Source organism: Capra hircus, unplaced genomic scaffold, assembly GCF_001704415.2.
Source record: "Capra hircus breed San Clemente unplaced genomic scaffold, ASM170441v1, whole genome shotgun sequence".
In the NCBI taxonomy this organism is placed as follows: domain Eukaryota; kingdom Metazoa; phylum Chordata; class Mammalia; order Artiodactyla; family Bovidae; genus Capra; species Capra hircus.
This window is the reverse complement of record NW_017213165.1, coordinates 1-15,869: the sequence shown is the minus strand read 5'-3', so window position 1 is coordinate 15,869 and position 15,869 is coordinate 1. Positions and strand designations below refer to the sequence as shown.

Genomic DNA, 15,869 nt, shown 5'->3' with positions numbered 1-15,869 from the left:
TCCTGGTGGAAGAAGTTACATCTTATCCTATGAAAGACTGTTCATTGAAAAGCTCTAACAAGCTGGACACAAATGGAAAGAAAGGGTGGATGGAAGAGAGAGCACAACAGTCCCCTATGGGGACTCCAACACAAAGGAAAAGCTTATTAATATTGACCTCATTAAAAGCATAAAATTGAAGGAAACCAGTGGTAATGGAAGAAATTATAGAGAAAGTAGTGGAAGGGCTCCCCACCAAACAGCATAAGTCCCAGACAGTTTCACAGGAGAATTCTATTAAACTCTCGGTGACCACAGAATCCCAATTTTACTTAAATTATTTCAGAATATAAAGGAAAAAGGTAAACCTTCAAATCCTTTCTAAGAAGTAAACGTAACTGTGAGCTGCCAAACTGACAAAGATTGTACCAGAAAAGAAAACTACTTACGAATCTCATTTATGAGTACCAATGTTGTTATTATACTCAGCTGCCTAGTTGTATCTGATGATTTGCTACCTCATGGACTGTAGCCCACCAGGCACCTCAGCTCATGGAATTCTCTGGACAAAAATACTGGAGCAGGTTGCTATTTCCTACTCCAAAATTCAGTTGGAGATCTTCCCGACCCAGGGACCAAAATGGAGTCTCTTGCATCTCCTGCATTGGCAGGCAGATTCTTTACCACTGTGCTACCTGGGAAGCTCTATGAATACCAACAGAAAATCCTAATAAAACATTAGCAAAAATAGAATCAGACAACATTTGAAAAAGGGTTCAATTCTGACCAAGCGGGATTTACTCTAGAAAACTAGAGTCAGGGGGAGGGTCAATGAGAGGAAAATCATTAATACAACCCATCAATAGCCATTCATTGTAAAAAAAAAAAAAAAAAGTTCTATAAAATATGAATTGACACATACTTTCTTATCTCTCTACTCCTCTTGAGAGGCAGAAACTTACTTAATGGGGAAATACTTTGTCTCTAAAACTAAAACCATCTCCACCTAACTTTCACATGATATTTGAGAAATCTGTCAATACAAAGAAAATATATTTGTTATAGGAATGAAAGTACAGTATTGAGAATTAGAAATAGAACAAAAGAGGAGGTCAGAATATAAATAATATGGAAAACCCCTTAGGGTATTGGCACACAAACAGACAGACCAAAGGAAAACATAGAAAATCTAGACAAACACTTGTTAGTTTAGGGAAATTTAGTGTATAACAAACCCAACATTCCACACCAGTGAAGAATTGGTTTGAATATTTTAAAAAGTATAAAATTGGGTTCATTCCTCACATCAACCCGAGAAATGTACCAAATGCATCCGATTTTTGTTAAAAAATTAAACTGTATACTGCTAGAAATGAAATGTTTTTAAATGAAACTTCATAACTTCCTCAAATATATGACTGAAGACATTATTTGGACCTCCTCCCTAACATTTCTTAGTTTTTCTTCGTAGTCCATCATTAGCAATTAAATTTTTCTCACTTTTTCCCCACATACTCTTCTTGCATTCCTGGAGCACACTCTTCTTCCACCCTTACAATCTGTATTTCTAAGTGATCAGTGTAGATTTTCTTCAAGACTTCCTCCTTTCTCTTTCTTACCTCCGTGCCCTTGTGTGCAGGGTTGGTAAAGTAAGCTCCTTGGTTGTCCTGTACCATCTTGTCTATCAGCTCCACCAGCTCCTGCACCTGAGCTTCCTTCTCAGCCTGGTCTGTCCTGTTACTGAAGACACAGTATCGGTCTCCACACTCCTTGATGAGGCTTTGTATCTTTTTCAGCTCCCTCACATAGTCCCTCAGGCTCTTGTCCTCTTTGTGAGTGACCAAGATGATCATGTACTTCATGGCTGCTTCCCCAAACAGATTCTTGATCAATGTCAAGGTTTGCTGCTCTTCCTGTGTGTAGCAGCCCAGCTGTATGACCAAAATGATGGCGTGGAGTCCGCGGTGGGAGGTAAAGAGATATTCTTTAATTTCATTTAAGATAGCTTTCTGGCTCTCCTATGTGTAGAAGAGCCCTGGGGTATCAATAATGAGAAGGTCTCTCCCCTTCCATTTTTGGGATGCTTCCTGACAACTTTTGGTAATAAATTGGGCAGGAATCTTAGAGTCGAATACTTGTTCCCCAAGGATGATGTTTGCAGTCACACTTTTTCCACTTTCCGTCCTCCCAACCAGCATGATCCTCAGGGCATTGTCCTTGGCACCTGCCATGCTCACACTAGAGGCTGTGGCGTGTAGGCAAGCCAACTATGGTTTACAAAGAAAAGAAAAAGATATATTTAGTTAAAGTTGAAATCATTCCCAACCCTTCCTTATTTGTTGTTGTCCTGAATATATACCTCATTCCAAGCCTTCTAAGTTGGGTGAAGTTGTATTTCTAGTAGGATTCCCTCCCTGATAACTTCTACTTATCATTCTAGTTCCTATTGCATCCCTTTCTTGTGTTGCTGTGATGAAAGCAGTGCTTTTCATTTTAAAATATTTGTGTTTTTTTCTTTTTAACTACTTTCATTTTCAAGTAACAAAATCCTATACATTTTGTTGCAGAGCAGGTTCCATTTTGCTCAAGGAATCCTGGTGAAGCAGTTAACCTCCTATTCTATGAAAAGTTGTTTATTAAAAGCACTAACAATCTGGACACCAAGGGAAAGAAAGTGTGGATGGAGGAGAGAGCTCAACAGTCCCCTACAGTGACTCTCAACACAAAGAAAAACTACCATTTGGTGAGACGTGTGAAAATTGTCCTGAAGTTTGTGTATGCCACACAGAGCTAAAGTAATCCTATTTTCTCATACTTCACAGAGAAAGGAAGATAAATTTGATATTCTTGTTCTAAAAAATACACTAGTGTTTGCAAACAATAATTGATTGCTTATGATATATAGTAATAAAAAGTGTTTGAAGTGGGATTGATGGCCATCTGGCTTGGTATTTTAGACAATAATCCTTCATCAGTTGAAAAAATAGATCCAATAAGGTCTAAATTTTAAACTGTGTACATATTTTGTAGGTAATGAGAGATTATCAATATTGACCTCATTAGAGACATAAAATTGAAGTAAATCATGAAGTGATCATAGAAGAAATGATAAAGTAGTCAAAATTGTTGTCATTCAATCACCAAGTCAAGTCCAACTCTTTGCGACCCTGTGGACTGTAGGATGCCATGTTCCTCTATCCTCCATTACCTCCTGGAGTTTGCTTAAATTCATGTCCACTGAGTCCCGTGATGCTATCTAACCATCTGATCCTCTGTTGGTCCCTTTTCCTTTTGTTCATTCTTTCCCAGCACCAGGGTCTTTTCCAATGGATTGGCTCTTCAACATCAGGTGGCCCAAGTATTGGAGCTTCAGCTTCAGTATCAGCCCTTCCAATGAATATTCAGGGTTGATTTTCTTTAGGACTGACTGGTTTGATTGCCTTATTGTCCAAGGGACTCTCAAGTGTCTTCTCCAGCACCACAATTTGAAAGCATCAATTCTTCAGTGCTCAGCCTTCTTTATGGCCCAACTCTCACATTTGTACCTGACTATTGGAAAAACCATAGCTTTGACTATATGGACCTTTGTTGGCAAGTGATGTCTCTATTTTTTAATATGCTGTCTAGGTTTGTCATAGCTTTCCTTCTTAGGAGCTAGTGTCTAATTTCATGACTGCAGTCACTGCAGTGATTTTGGAGCCCAAGAAAAGAAAATCTGTCAGTGCTTCCACTTTTTCCCCTTCTATTTTCCAGGAAGTGATGGGACCTGGTGCCATGATCTTAGTATTTTGAATGCTGAGTTTCAAATCAACTTTTTCACTCTCCTCTTTCACCCTCATCAAGAGGCTCTTTAGTTCCTCTTCACTTTCTGCCATAAGGGTGGTGTCATCTGCATATTTGAGGTTATTGATATTTCTCCCCACAATCTTGATTCCAGCTTGTGATTCATCCAACCCAACATTTCTCATGATGTACTCTGTGTGTAAGTTAAACAAAAAGGGTGACAATATTTAGCTTTGTACTCCTTTCCCGATTTTGGACCAGTCAGTTGTTCCATGTCCAGTTCTGTTGCTTCTTGAGCTGCATACAGGTTTCTCAAGAGATAAGTAAAGTGATCTAGTACTCCCATCTTTTTAAGAATTTTTGACACTTTTTTTGTGACCCACACAGTCAAAGGGTGTTGTGGTTGAAGAGCCCCTCATGAAACAGCATCAGTCTCATATGGTTTCACAGGAGAATTCTGCTAAACCCTCAGCAATCAAAGAATCCCATTTTTACCTAAGTTATCCCAGGATATAAGGAAATAAAGGAAACCTTCAAATTCTAAAAAGTAAATGTAACTTTGAGCTGCAAAGCTGACAAAGTCTGTATATAAAAAATCTAGTTATATATCTCATTTATGAATGTCAGTTCAAAAATCCTAATAAAATATTAGCAGAATCTTAAATTTTTAAAAGAGTTCAATCTTTACCAAGTGGGATTTATTCTAGAAAACTAGAGCAAGGGAGAAGGTTCAATAAGAGGAAAATCATTAATATAATCTACCAATAGTCATTCATGGTAAAAACATTCTATAAAATATGAATTGGCTTATACTTTCTTATCTATTTCTCTACTCACCTACTTATTTAATGGGGAAATATTTCATTACTAAAACTAAAACCATCTCCACCTCACTTTCCCATGGTATTTGAGAAATCTGCCAATGCAAAGAGAAGAAGAAGTAATTATAGGAATGAGAATAAGAAAAAGAACAAAGAGGGAAGCCAGAATGTAAATAATATGGAAAATCCCCTTAGAGTACTGGCATGCAAATAGAAAAATCAATGGAAGAAAACAGAAAATCTAGAAAAACACTCATTTGCCTAGGAAAATTTAGTATATAATAAAAGCAATATCCTATATCAGTGGAGAGAAGATGGACATTGTAATTGAATAATCATTTTAAAGCGTACAAAAGTGGATTCTTCCCTTGTGTCAACCAAAGAAATATACCAAATGCATCAGATATTTGTTAAAAAATTGAACTATGTACTACTGGAAGAAAATAGACAAATTCTTTCAAAACCTGAGAGTGAGGAAAATTTTTTAACTTACTGAAAGCACAGATGGAATATGGAATCCAATTGACAAAGTTGACCTCAAATATCCAGTTACAGGTCCAGAGCTTGGAAGTCACTACTCCATCCAAAGAATAAGTCAAAAGCTGAACAGACTGAAAAATCAACTCTTCTTAAATCCTTAACAGATTCCTATAAAGACACAGGGCAAAGTGATGCCCCCTAGACTGGAGAACAGACAGGCGAATACAGGGAGTCATGGCTAAGTTGAGCAGAGACTGACTCACCATGGACACTATGCTGGGGCAGGAAAACCTAGGGTGTGACTGACATTGCTTGACAGTCAGGATGACCCATTCATAGAGTGACCCCACACTTTTGTGTGTTTTAATCCTGGAAGTGCCACCAGGTTCTTATAGTACATATCCAAAAAATTCCCTGGTGCTTTCTGCAGGGGAGGGGAAAAGAAACCGCTTTGATACAGGACAGGGTATCTTGTTCTTCTCAAAAGGCCTGCCTTCAGAGGAAAGCAGTTAACCTGAGTCTGACCTTCTGGGGTTTTATCAGAGCCTAACTCACTACTAACCACAATACAGAGCTGCCAGAACTTACACAGGACTGAGAAATAAATACTTGGAGGGTACAAACAGAAACTTATATGCACCAGGACACCGGAGAAACGAGCAGTGACACCACAAAAAACTGACCAAGACATGTCCAGGAGTCTCCAGCTGAGGTGTGGGTCAGTGGTGGCCTGCTGCAGGGTTGGGGGCACTGTACTGTACGTAAATGAATAGCATCTTTTAAAGGAGGTTGCCATTATCTTCGTTACCTCCACCATAGTTTCAGTTCAGTTCAGTTCAGTCACTCAGTTGTGTCCGACTCTTTGCAACCCCATGAATCGCAGCACACCAGGCCTCCCTGTCCATCACCAACTCCCGGTGTTCACTCAGACTCATGTCCATCAAGTCAGTGATGCCATCCAGCCATCTCATCCTCGGTCATCCCCTTCTCCTCCTGCCCCCAATCCCTCCCAGCATCAGAGTCTTTTCCAATGAGTCAACCCTTCTCATGAGGTGGCCAAAGTACTGGAGTTTCAGCTTCAGCATCATTCCTTCCAAAGAAATCCCAGGGCTGATCTCCTTCAGAATGGACTGGTTGGATCTCCTTGCAGTCCAAGGGACTCTCAAGAGTACTCTCCAACACCACAGTTCAAAAGCACCAATTCTTCGGCCCTCAGCCTTCTTCACAGTCCAACTCTCACATCCATACATGACTATTGGAAAAACCATAAACTTGACTACGGGAAAAACCATAGCCTTGACTAGACGGACCTTAGTCAGCAAAGTAATGTCTCTGTTTTTGAATATTCTATCTAGGTTGCTCATAACTTTTCTTCCAAGGAGTAAGCGTCTTTTAATTTCATGGCTGCAGTCACCATCTGCAGTGATTTTGGAGCCCCAAAAAATAAAGTCTGACACTGTTTCCACTGTTTCCTCATCTATTTCCCATGAAGTGATGGGACCGGATGCCATGATCTTCGTTTTCTGAATGTTGAGCTTTAAGCCAATTTTTTCACTCTCCTCTTTTACTTTCATCAAGAGGCTTTTTAGCTCCTCTTCACTTTCTGCCATAAGGGTGGTGTCATCTGCATATCTGAGGTTATTGATATTTATCCTGGAAAGCTTGATTCCAGCTTGTGTTTCTTCCAGTCCAGCGTTTCTCATGATGTATTCTGCATAGAAGTTAAATAAGCAGGGTAACAATATATAGCTTTGACATACTCCTTTTCCTATTTGGAACAAGTCTGTTGTTCCATGTCCAGTTCTAATTGTTGCTTCCTGGCCTGCACACAGATTTCTCAAGAGGCAGGTCAGGTGGTCTGGCATTCCCATCTCTTGAAGAATTGTCCACAGTATGTTGTGATCCACAGAGTCAAAGGCTTTGGCATAGTCAATAAAGCAGAAATAGATGTTTTTCTGGAACTCTCTTGCTTTTACCATGATCTGGCAGATGTTGGCAATTTGATCTCTGGTTCCTCTGCCTTTTCTAAAACCAGCTTGAACATCAGGAAGTTCGTGGTTCATGTATTGCTGAAGCCTGGCTTGGAGAAGTTTGAGCATTACTTTACTAGCATGTGAGATGAGTGCAATTGTGCAGTAGTTTGAGCCCTCTTTGGCATTGCCTTTCTTTGGGATTGGAATGAAAACTGACCTTTTCCAGTCCTGTGGCCACTGCTGAGTTTTCCAAACTTGCTGGTATATTGAGTGCAGCACTTTCACAGCATCATCTTTCAGGATTTGAAACAGCTCAACTGGAATTCCATCACCTCTACAGCTTTGTTTGTAGTGATGCTTTCTAAGGCCCACTTGACTTCACATTCCAGGATGTCTGGCTCTAGATGAGTGATCATACCATCGTGATTCTCCGGGTCATGAAGATCTATTTTGTACAGTTCTTCTGTGTATTCTTGCCACCTCTTCTTAATATCTTCTGCTTCTGTTAGGTCCATACCATTTCTGTCCTTTATCGAGCCCATCTTTGCATGAAATATTCCCTTGGTATCTAATTTTCTTGAAGAGATCTCTAGTCTTTCTCATTCTGTTCTTTTCCTCTATTTCTTTGCATTGATCGCTGAAGAAGGCTTTCTTATCTCTTCTTGCTATTCTTTGGAACTCTGCATTCAGATGCTTATATCTTTCCTTTTCTCCTTGGCTTTTTGCTTCTCTTTTTTTCACAGCTATTTGTAAGGCTTCCCCCGGCAGCCATTTTGCTTTTTTACATTTCTTTTCCATGGGGATGGTCTTGATCACTGTCTCCTGTACAGTGTCACAAACCTCATTCCATAGTTCATCAGGCACTCTATCTATCAAATCTAGGCCCTTAAATTTATTTCTCACATCCACTGTATAATCATAAGGGATATGATTTAGGTCATACCTGAATGGTCTAGCAGTTTTCCCTGCTTTCTTCAATTTGAGTCTGAATTGGGTAATAAGGAGTTCATGATCTGAGCCACAGTCAGCTCCTGGTCTTTTTTTTGTTGACTGTATAGAGCTTCTCCATCTTTTGCTGCAGAGAATATAATCAATCTGATTTCAGTGTTGACCATGTGGTGATGTCCATGTGTAGTCTTCTCTTGTGTTGTTGGAAGAGGGTGTTTGCTATGACCAGTGCATTATCTTGGCAAGACTCTATTAGTCTTTGCCCTGCTTCATTCTGCATTCCAAGGCCAAATTTCCCTGTTACTCCAGGTGTTTCTTGACTTCCTACTTTTGCATTCCAGTCGCCTATAATGAAAAGGACATCTTTTTTGGGTGTTAGTTCTAAAAGGTATTGTAGGTCTTCATAGAACCATTCAACTTCAGCTTCTTCAGCGTTACTGGTCAGGGCATAGACTTGGATTACTGTGATATTGAATGGTTTGCCTTTGAAACGAACAGAGTCATTCTGTCGTTTTTGAGATTGCATCCAAGTACTGCATTTCAGACTCTTTTGTTGACCATGATGGCTACTCCATTTCTTCTGAGGGATTCCTGCCCGCAGTAGTAGATGTAATGATCATCTGAGTTAAACTTACCCATTCCAGTCCATTTTAGTTCGCTGATTCCTAGAATGTTGACGTTCACCCTTGCCATCTCTTGTTTGACCACTTTCAATTTGCCTTGATTCATGGACCTGACATTCCAAGTTCCTATACAATATTGCTCTTTACAGCATCGGACCTTGCTTCTATCACCAGTCACATCCATAGCTGGGTATTGTTTTTGGTTTGGCTCCAACCCTTCATTCTTTCTGGAGTTGTTTCTCCACTGACCTCCAATAGCATATTGGGCACCTACTGACCTGGGGAGTACCTCTTTCAGTATCTTATCATTTTGCCTTTTCATACTGTTCATGGGATTCTCAAGGCAAGAATACTGAAGTGGTTTGCCATTCCCTTCTCCAGTGGACCACATTCTGTCAGACCTCTCCACCATGACCCGCCTATTTTGGGTTGCCCCGGAGGCATGGCTTAGCCTCATTGAGTTAGAAAAGGCTGTGGTCCTAGTGTGATTAGACTGACTAGTTTTCTGTGAGTATGGCTTCATTGTGTCTGCCCTTTGATGCCCTGTTGCAACGCCTACCATCTTACTTGGGTTTCTCTTACCTTGGGCGTGGGGTATCTCTTCATGGCTGCACCATAGTTTGGCTCCAGGTAAATAGCAGGGAGGGAACACAGCTCCACCCATCAACAGAAAATGGGATTAAAGATTTACTGAGCATGGCCCTGCCCATAAGAACAAGACCCAGTTCCCACCCCCATAGTCAGTCTATCCCATCAGGAAACTTCCATAAGCCTCTTATCCTTCTCCATCAGAGGGCAGACAGAATGAAAACTAACCAATCTGATCACATGGACCACAGCCCCATCTAACTCAACAAAACCATGAACCATGCCGTGTAAGGCCACTCAAGATGGACGAGTCATGGTGGAGAGGTCTGTCAAAATGTGGTCCACTGGAGAAGGGAATGGCAAGCCACTTCAGTATTCATGCCTTGAGAACCCCATGAACAGTATGAAAAGACAAAAAGATAGGACACTGAAAGATGACCTCCCAGGTCGGTAGGTTCCCAATATTCTATTGGAGATCAGTGGAGAAATAACTCCAGAAATAATGAAGAGATGGAGTCAAAGCAAAAACAACAACCAGTTTTGGATGTGACTGGTGATAGAAGCAAGGTCTGATGCTGTTAAGGGCAATATTGCATAGGAACATGGAATGTTCTGTCCACGAATCAAGACAAATTGGAAGTGGTCAAACAGGCGATGACAAGAGTGAATGTTGACATTTTAGGAATCAGTGAAATAAAATGGACTGACAGTATGGTACCGGCACAAAGACAGAAATATAGATCAATGGAACAAAATAGAAAGCCCAGAGATAAATCCACACACCTATGGACACCTTATCTTCGACAAAGGAGGCAAGAATATACAATGGATTAAAGACAATCTCTTTAACAAGTGGTGCTGGGAAAACTGGTCAACTACTTGTAAAAGAATGAAACTAGATCACTTTCTAACACCATACACAAAAATAAACTCAAAATGGATTAAAGATCTAAATGTAAGACCAGAAACTATAAAACTCCTAGAGGAGAACATACGCAAAACACTCACCAACATAAATCACAGCAGGATCTTCTATGACCCACCTCCCAGAATACAGGAAATAAAAGCAAAAATAAACAAATGGGATCTAATTAAGATTAAAAGCTTTTGCACAACAAAGGAAACTATAAGCAAGATGAAAAGACAGCCTTTGGAATGGGAGAAAATAATAGCAAATGAAGCAACTGACAAACAACTAATCTCAAAAATATACAAGCAACTCATGCAGCTCAATTCCAGAAAAATAAACGACCCAATCAAAAAATGGGCCAAAGAACTAAATAGACATTTCTCCAAAGAAGACATACAGATGGCTAACAATCACATGAAAAGATGCTCAACATCACTCATTATCAGAGAAATACAAATCAAAACCACCATGAGGTACCATCTCACACCAGTCAGAATGGCTACTATCCAAAAGTCTACAAGCAATAAATGCTGGAGAGGGTGTGGAGAAAAGGGAACCCTCTGACACTGTTGGTGGGAATGTAAACTAGTACAGCCACTATGGAGAACAGTGTGGAGATTCCTTTGAAAAACTGGAAATAGAACTGCCATATGACCCAGCAATCCCACTGCTGGGCAGACACACAGAGGAATCCAGAATTGAAAGAGACACATGTACCCAAATGTTCATTGCAGCACTGTTTATAATAGCCAGGACATGGAAACAACCTAGATGTCCATCAGCAGATGAATGGATAAGAAAGCTTGGTACATATACACAATGGAGTATTACTCAGCCATTAAAAAGAATACATTTGAATCAGTTCTAATGAGGTGGATGAAACTAGAGCCTATTATACAGAGTGAAGTAAGCCAGAAAGAAAAACACCAATACAGAATACTAACACATATATATGGAATTTAGAAAGATGGTAATGATAACCCTGTATGTGAGACAGCAAAAGAGACACAGATGTATAGAACGGACTTTTGGACTGTGGGAGAGGGAGAGGGTGGAATGATTTGGGAGAATGGCATTGAAACATGTGTACTATCATGTAAGAAATGAATCGCCAGTCTATGTTCGATACAGGATACAGGAGGCTTGGGGCTGGTGCATAGGGATGATCCAGAGAGATGATATGGGGTGGGAGGTGGGAGGGGAGCTCAGGATTGGGAACTCATGTACACCTTTGGCGGATTCACGTCAATGTGTAGCAAAACCAATACAGTATTGTAAAGCAAAATAAAGTAAAAACAAAAATTTTAAAAAAAAGAAAGAAAATGGACTGAAAGAAAGTGAAAGTGAAGTCGCTCAGTCATGTCTGACTCTTTGCAACCCTGTAGACTGTAGCCTACGAGGTTCTTTCATCCATGGGACTTTCCAGGCAAGAATACTGGAGTGGATTTCCATTTCCTTCTCCAGGAGATCTTCCTGACACAGGGATTGAACCCAGGTCTCCCACATTGTAGGCAGATGCTTTAATGTCTGAGCCACCAGAATAGGTGAATTTAACTCAGATGACCATTATGTCTACTACTGTGGGCAGGAATTCCTTAGAAGAAATGGAATAGCCCTTATACTCAACAAAAAGAGTCCAAAATGCAGTACTTGGGTACAGTCTCAAAAATGACAGAATGATCTCTGTTTGTTTCCAAAGCAAACCATTCAATATCACAGTAATCCAAGTCTATGCCCCAACCAATAATGCTGAAGAAGGTGAAGTTGAATGGTTCTATGAAGACCTACAAGACCCTCTAGAACTAACACCAAAAAAAGATGTCCTTTTCATTATAGAGGACTGGAATGCAAAAGTAGGAAGTCAAGAAACACCTGGAGTAACAGGAAAATTTGGCCTTGGAGTACAGTATGAAGCAGGGCAAAAGCTAGTAAAGTTTTGCCAAAAGAACACACTGGTCATAGCAAACATCCTCTTCCAATAACACAAGAGAAAACTCTACACATGGACATCACCAGATGATCAATACCAAAATCAGATTGCTTATATTCTTTGCAGCCAAAGATGGAGAAGCTCTATACAGTCAACAAAAACAAGACCAGGAGCTGACTGTGGCTCAGATCATGAACTCCTTATTGCCAAATTCAGACTTAAATTGAAGAAAGTAGAGAAAAGCATTAGACCATTCAGGTATGACCTAAATCAAATCCCTTGTGATTATACAGTCGAAGTGACAAATAGATTCAAGGAATTAGATCTGATAAACAGAGTGCCTGAAGAACTATGGATGGAGGTTCATGACATTTTATAGGAGACAGGTATCAAGACTATCGCCAAGAAAAAGAAATTCAAAAAAACAAAATGGTTGTCTGAGGGGGCCTTACAAATAGCTGTGAAAAAGAAGAGAAGTGAAAAGCAAAGGAGGAAAGGAAAGATATCCCATTTGAATGCAGAGTTCCTAAGAATAGCAAGAAGAGATTTAAAAAAAAAAAAAAAAGCCTTCTTCAGTGATCAGCGCAAAGAAATAGAGGAAAACAACAGAATGGGAAAGACTAGAGATCTCTTCAAGAAAATTGGGGATACCAAGGGAACATTTCATGCAAAGATGGGCTCAATAAAGGACAGAAATGGTATGGACCTAACAGAAGCAGAAGATATTAAGAAGAGGTGGCAAGAATACACAGAAGAACTGTACAAAAAAGATCTTCATGACCCAGATAATCACAATGGTGTAATCAGTCACCTAGAGCCAGACATCCTGGAATGTGAAGTCAAGTGGGCCTTAGAAAGCATCACTATGAACAAAGCTAGTGGAGGTGATGGAATTTCAGTTGAGTTCTTTCAAATCCTGAAGGATGATGCTGTGAAAGTGCTGCACTCGATATGCCAGCAAATTTGGAAAACTCAGCAGTGGCCACAGGACTGGAAAAGGTCAGTTTTCATTCCAGTTCCAAAGAAAGGCAATGCCAAAGAATGCTCAAACTACCACACAATTGCACTCATCTCACATGCTAGCAAAGTTATGCTCAAAATTCTTCAAGCCATGCTTCAATAGTACATGAACCATGAACTTCTAGATGTTCAAGCTGGATTTAGAAAAGGCAGAGGAACCAGAGATCAAATTACAAACATCTGCTGGATCACAGATAAAGCAAGAGAGTTCCAGAAAAATATCTATTTCTGCTTTATTGACTATGCCAAAGCCTTTGACTGTGTGGATCACAACATACTGTGGACAATTCTTCAAGAGATGGGAATGCCAGACCACCTGACCTGCCTCTTGAGAAATCTGTATGCAGGTCAGGAAGCAGCAATTAGAACTGGACTTGAAACAACAAACTCTTTCCAGATTGGGAAAGGAATATGTGAGGGCTATATATTGTCACCCTGCTCACTTAACTTTTATGCAGAATACATCATGAGAAACACTGTCTGGATGGAACACAGGCTGGAATCAAGGTTGCTGGGAGAAATATCGATAACCTCAGGTATGGAGATGGCACCACCCTATGGCAGAAAGTGAAGAACTAAAAAGCCTCTTGATGAAAGTGAAAGAAGAGAGTGAAAAAGTTGACTTAAAACTCATCATTCAGAAGACTAAGATCATGGCATCTGGTCCCATCGCTTCATGGCAAATAGATTGGGAAACAGTGGAAACAGTGAGAGACTGTATTTTGGGGGGCTCTGAAATTATTGCAGATGGTGATTGCAGTCATGAAATTAAAAGACAGTAACTCCTTGGAAGAAAAGTTATGACCAACCTAGATGGCATATTGAAAAGCAGAAACATTACTTTGCCAAAAATGTTCCGTCTAGTCAAGGCTATGGTTTTTCCAGTAGTTATGTATGGATGTGAGAGCTGAACCATAATGAAGGCTTAGCACCGAAGAATTGATGCTTTTGAACTGTAGTGTTGGAGAAGACTCTTCAGAGTCCCTTGGACAGCAAGGAGATCCAACCAGTCCATCCTGAAAGAAATCAGTCCTGAATATTCATTGGAAAGCCTGATGTTGAAGCTGAAACTCCAATACGTTGGCCACCTGATTCAAAGAGCTGACTCATTTGTAAAGACCCTGATTCTGGGAAAGATTGAAGGTGGGAGAAGAAGTGGGTGACAGAGGATGAGATGGTTGGATGGCATCACCGACTCAATGGACATGAGTTTTCATAATCTCTGGGAGTTGGTGATGGACAGGGAAGCCTGGCATGCTGCAATCCATGGGGTCGCAAAGAGATGGACACCACTGAGCGACTGAACTGAACAAAACTGAACTCACTTGGAGGAAGAAAAATATACGACTACAGTCAGCTCTAAGCCATTCACATAGGAAAAGGGAAATGCCCACTTCCAGTCCACTCGAACTTTCCTGTCCCACCTGGGGTGGGGGAGAAAAACACTTGTGAAGCTCACAGTCCAGAGGCAAAGTCTCACTAGAACAGAGATGTGCTCGTAGTACAAAAGACTATGTCCCCTCCCCAACCCTGTCACCACATTACTAAAGTCTTCTTACAGCCAGTAGTTCTGTTTATCCAGTACATCATGTCCAGCTAATGAGAAAAACGAACAGACATACTAAAGAGCAAAAAAAATAACAATAATAATTTGAGAAGACAAAGCAAGCATTAGAACCAGACATGGTAGGCATCGACTCAACAAAAACGTACAACCTAAAAGTTGAGAAAATATGTTGTATTTGAGGAATTACTGAGAACTAGTCGCTTGGGAGACACTCTCTCAGATGACTCTGAGGAACTGTTCCCAAAGGGGTGCTGGAGGAGACAGGATATACAGGAGTCTTTTTGAAAACAAAACAAGAAAATAAAATGCATGGTCAAACATCAAAATATCACCTCTCATCACAGAAAAAAAAAAAACAAAAAAAACAGACACTCAAGTTAATGATTGTAGTGCTTTTGTACATATGGGAAGATGCAAGAGTCTGGGCTCATTGCAACTACTCCTTTGATATGCATGTTAGCTACCTTTTTTCCATTAGTATCCTTTTTTCCATTCTGAATTCCCCTCAGGGCACACTATCAGAGGCTGCAATGCTGATGACCTGATGGTGGGCAACATTCATTGCTTATTGAAATGGCAGGCAAGATTTCTTTGTCCACAAAGGGATCTTCGAATGATTAGATCAGGAATTTAAAAACAACTAAGATGAATATTGTCCCACATGGCTGAGTGACTTCACTTTCACTTTTTGGAGAAGGAAATGGCAACCAACTCCAGTACCCTTGCCTGGAAAATCTCATGGACAGAACGGCCTGGTAGGCTACAGTCCGTGCGGTCACGAAGAGTCCGATACGACTGAGTGACTTCACTTTCAAGATGAATATTCTAGGGCTCAAATGTAAGAACAGATGGGCCATATAGGCAGAGACAAGAAATCCTAAGAAAAACACAAAAATAAATGCTTGCAATTAAAAGTAATATAACAGGAAAGAAGAATACCTTTGATGTTCTAGTTAGACCAGTCCAGATTATAGTCTTCAGGACCAGTTACTGCTGAAAAAAACAAGCCAAAATGACTGGTTGAAGAAATGACTGATTCAAAGTCTGAGGCAGGAAATACATAAAGTGACCTAGGGTCATCTTATTCAACTTTTATTTGCATCTTGATGCAAACAAGCTAAACTGTAAATAAATCATGAGATAACCCATGAAATTTAATGAAAGGATAGTTGACAAAATAAAAATATTTATACTACCTTTGAATTTTTGTAGTTATATTTTTAAATCTTTTGTTTTAAATATGCATC

The 15,869-nt window shown here is 40.1% G+C and overlaps 1 pseudogene; it reads right to left on the bottom strand.

Annotated features, from left to right (window-relative positions):
• Window positions 1-867: 867 nt before the first annotated feature.
• Window positions 868-3,224, bottom strand: LOC108635287 (annotated as a pseudogene).
• Between the last annotated feature and the right edge of the window lie 12,645 nt (window positions 3,225-15,869).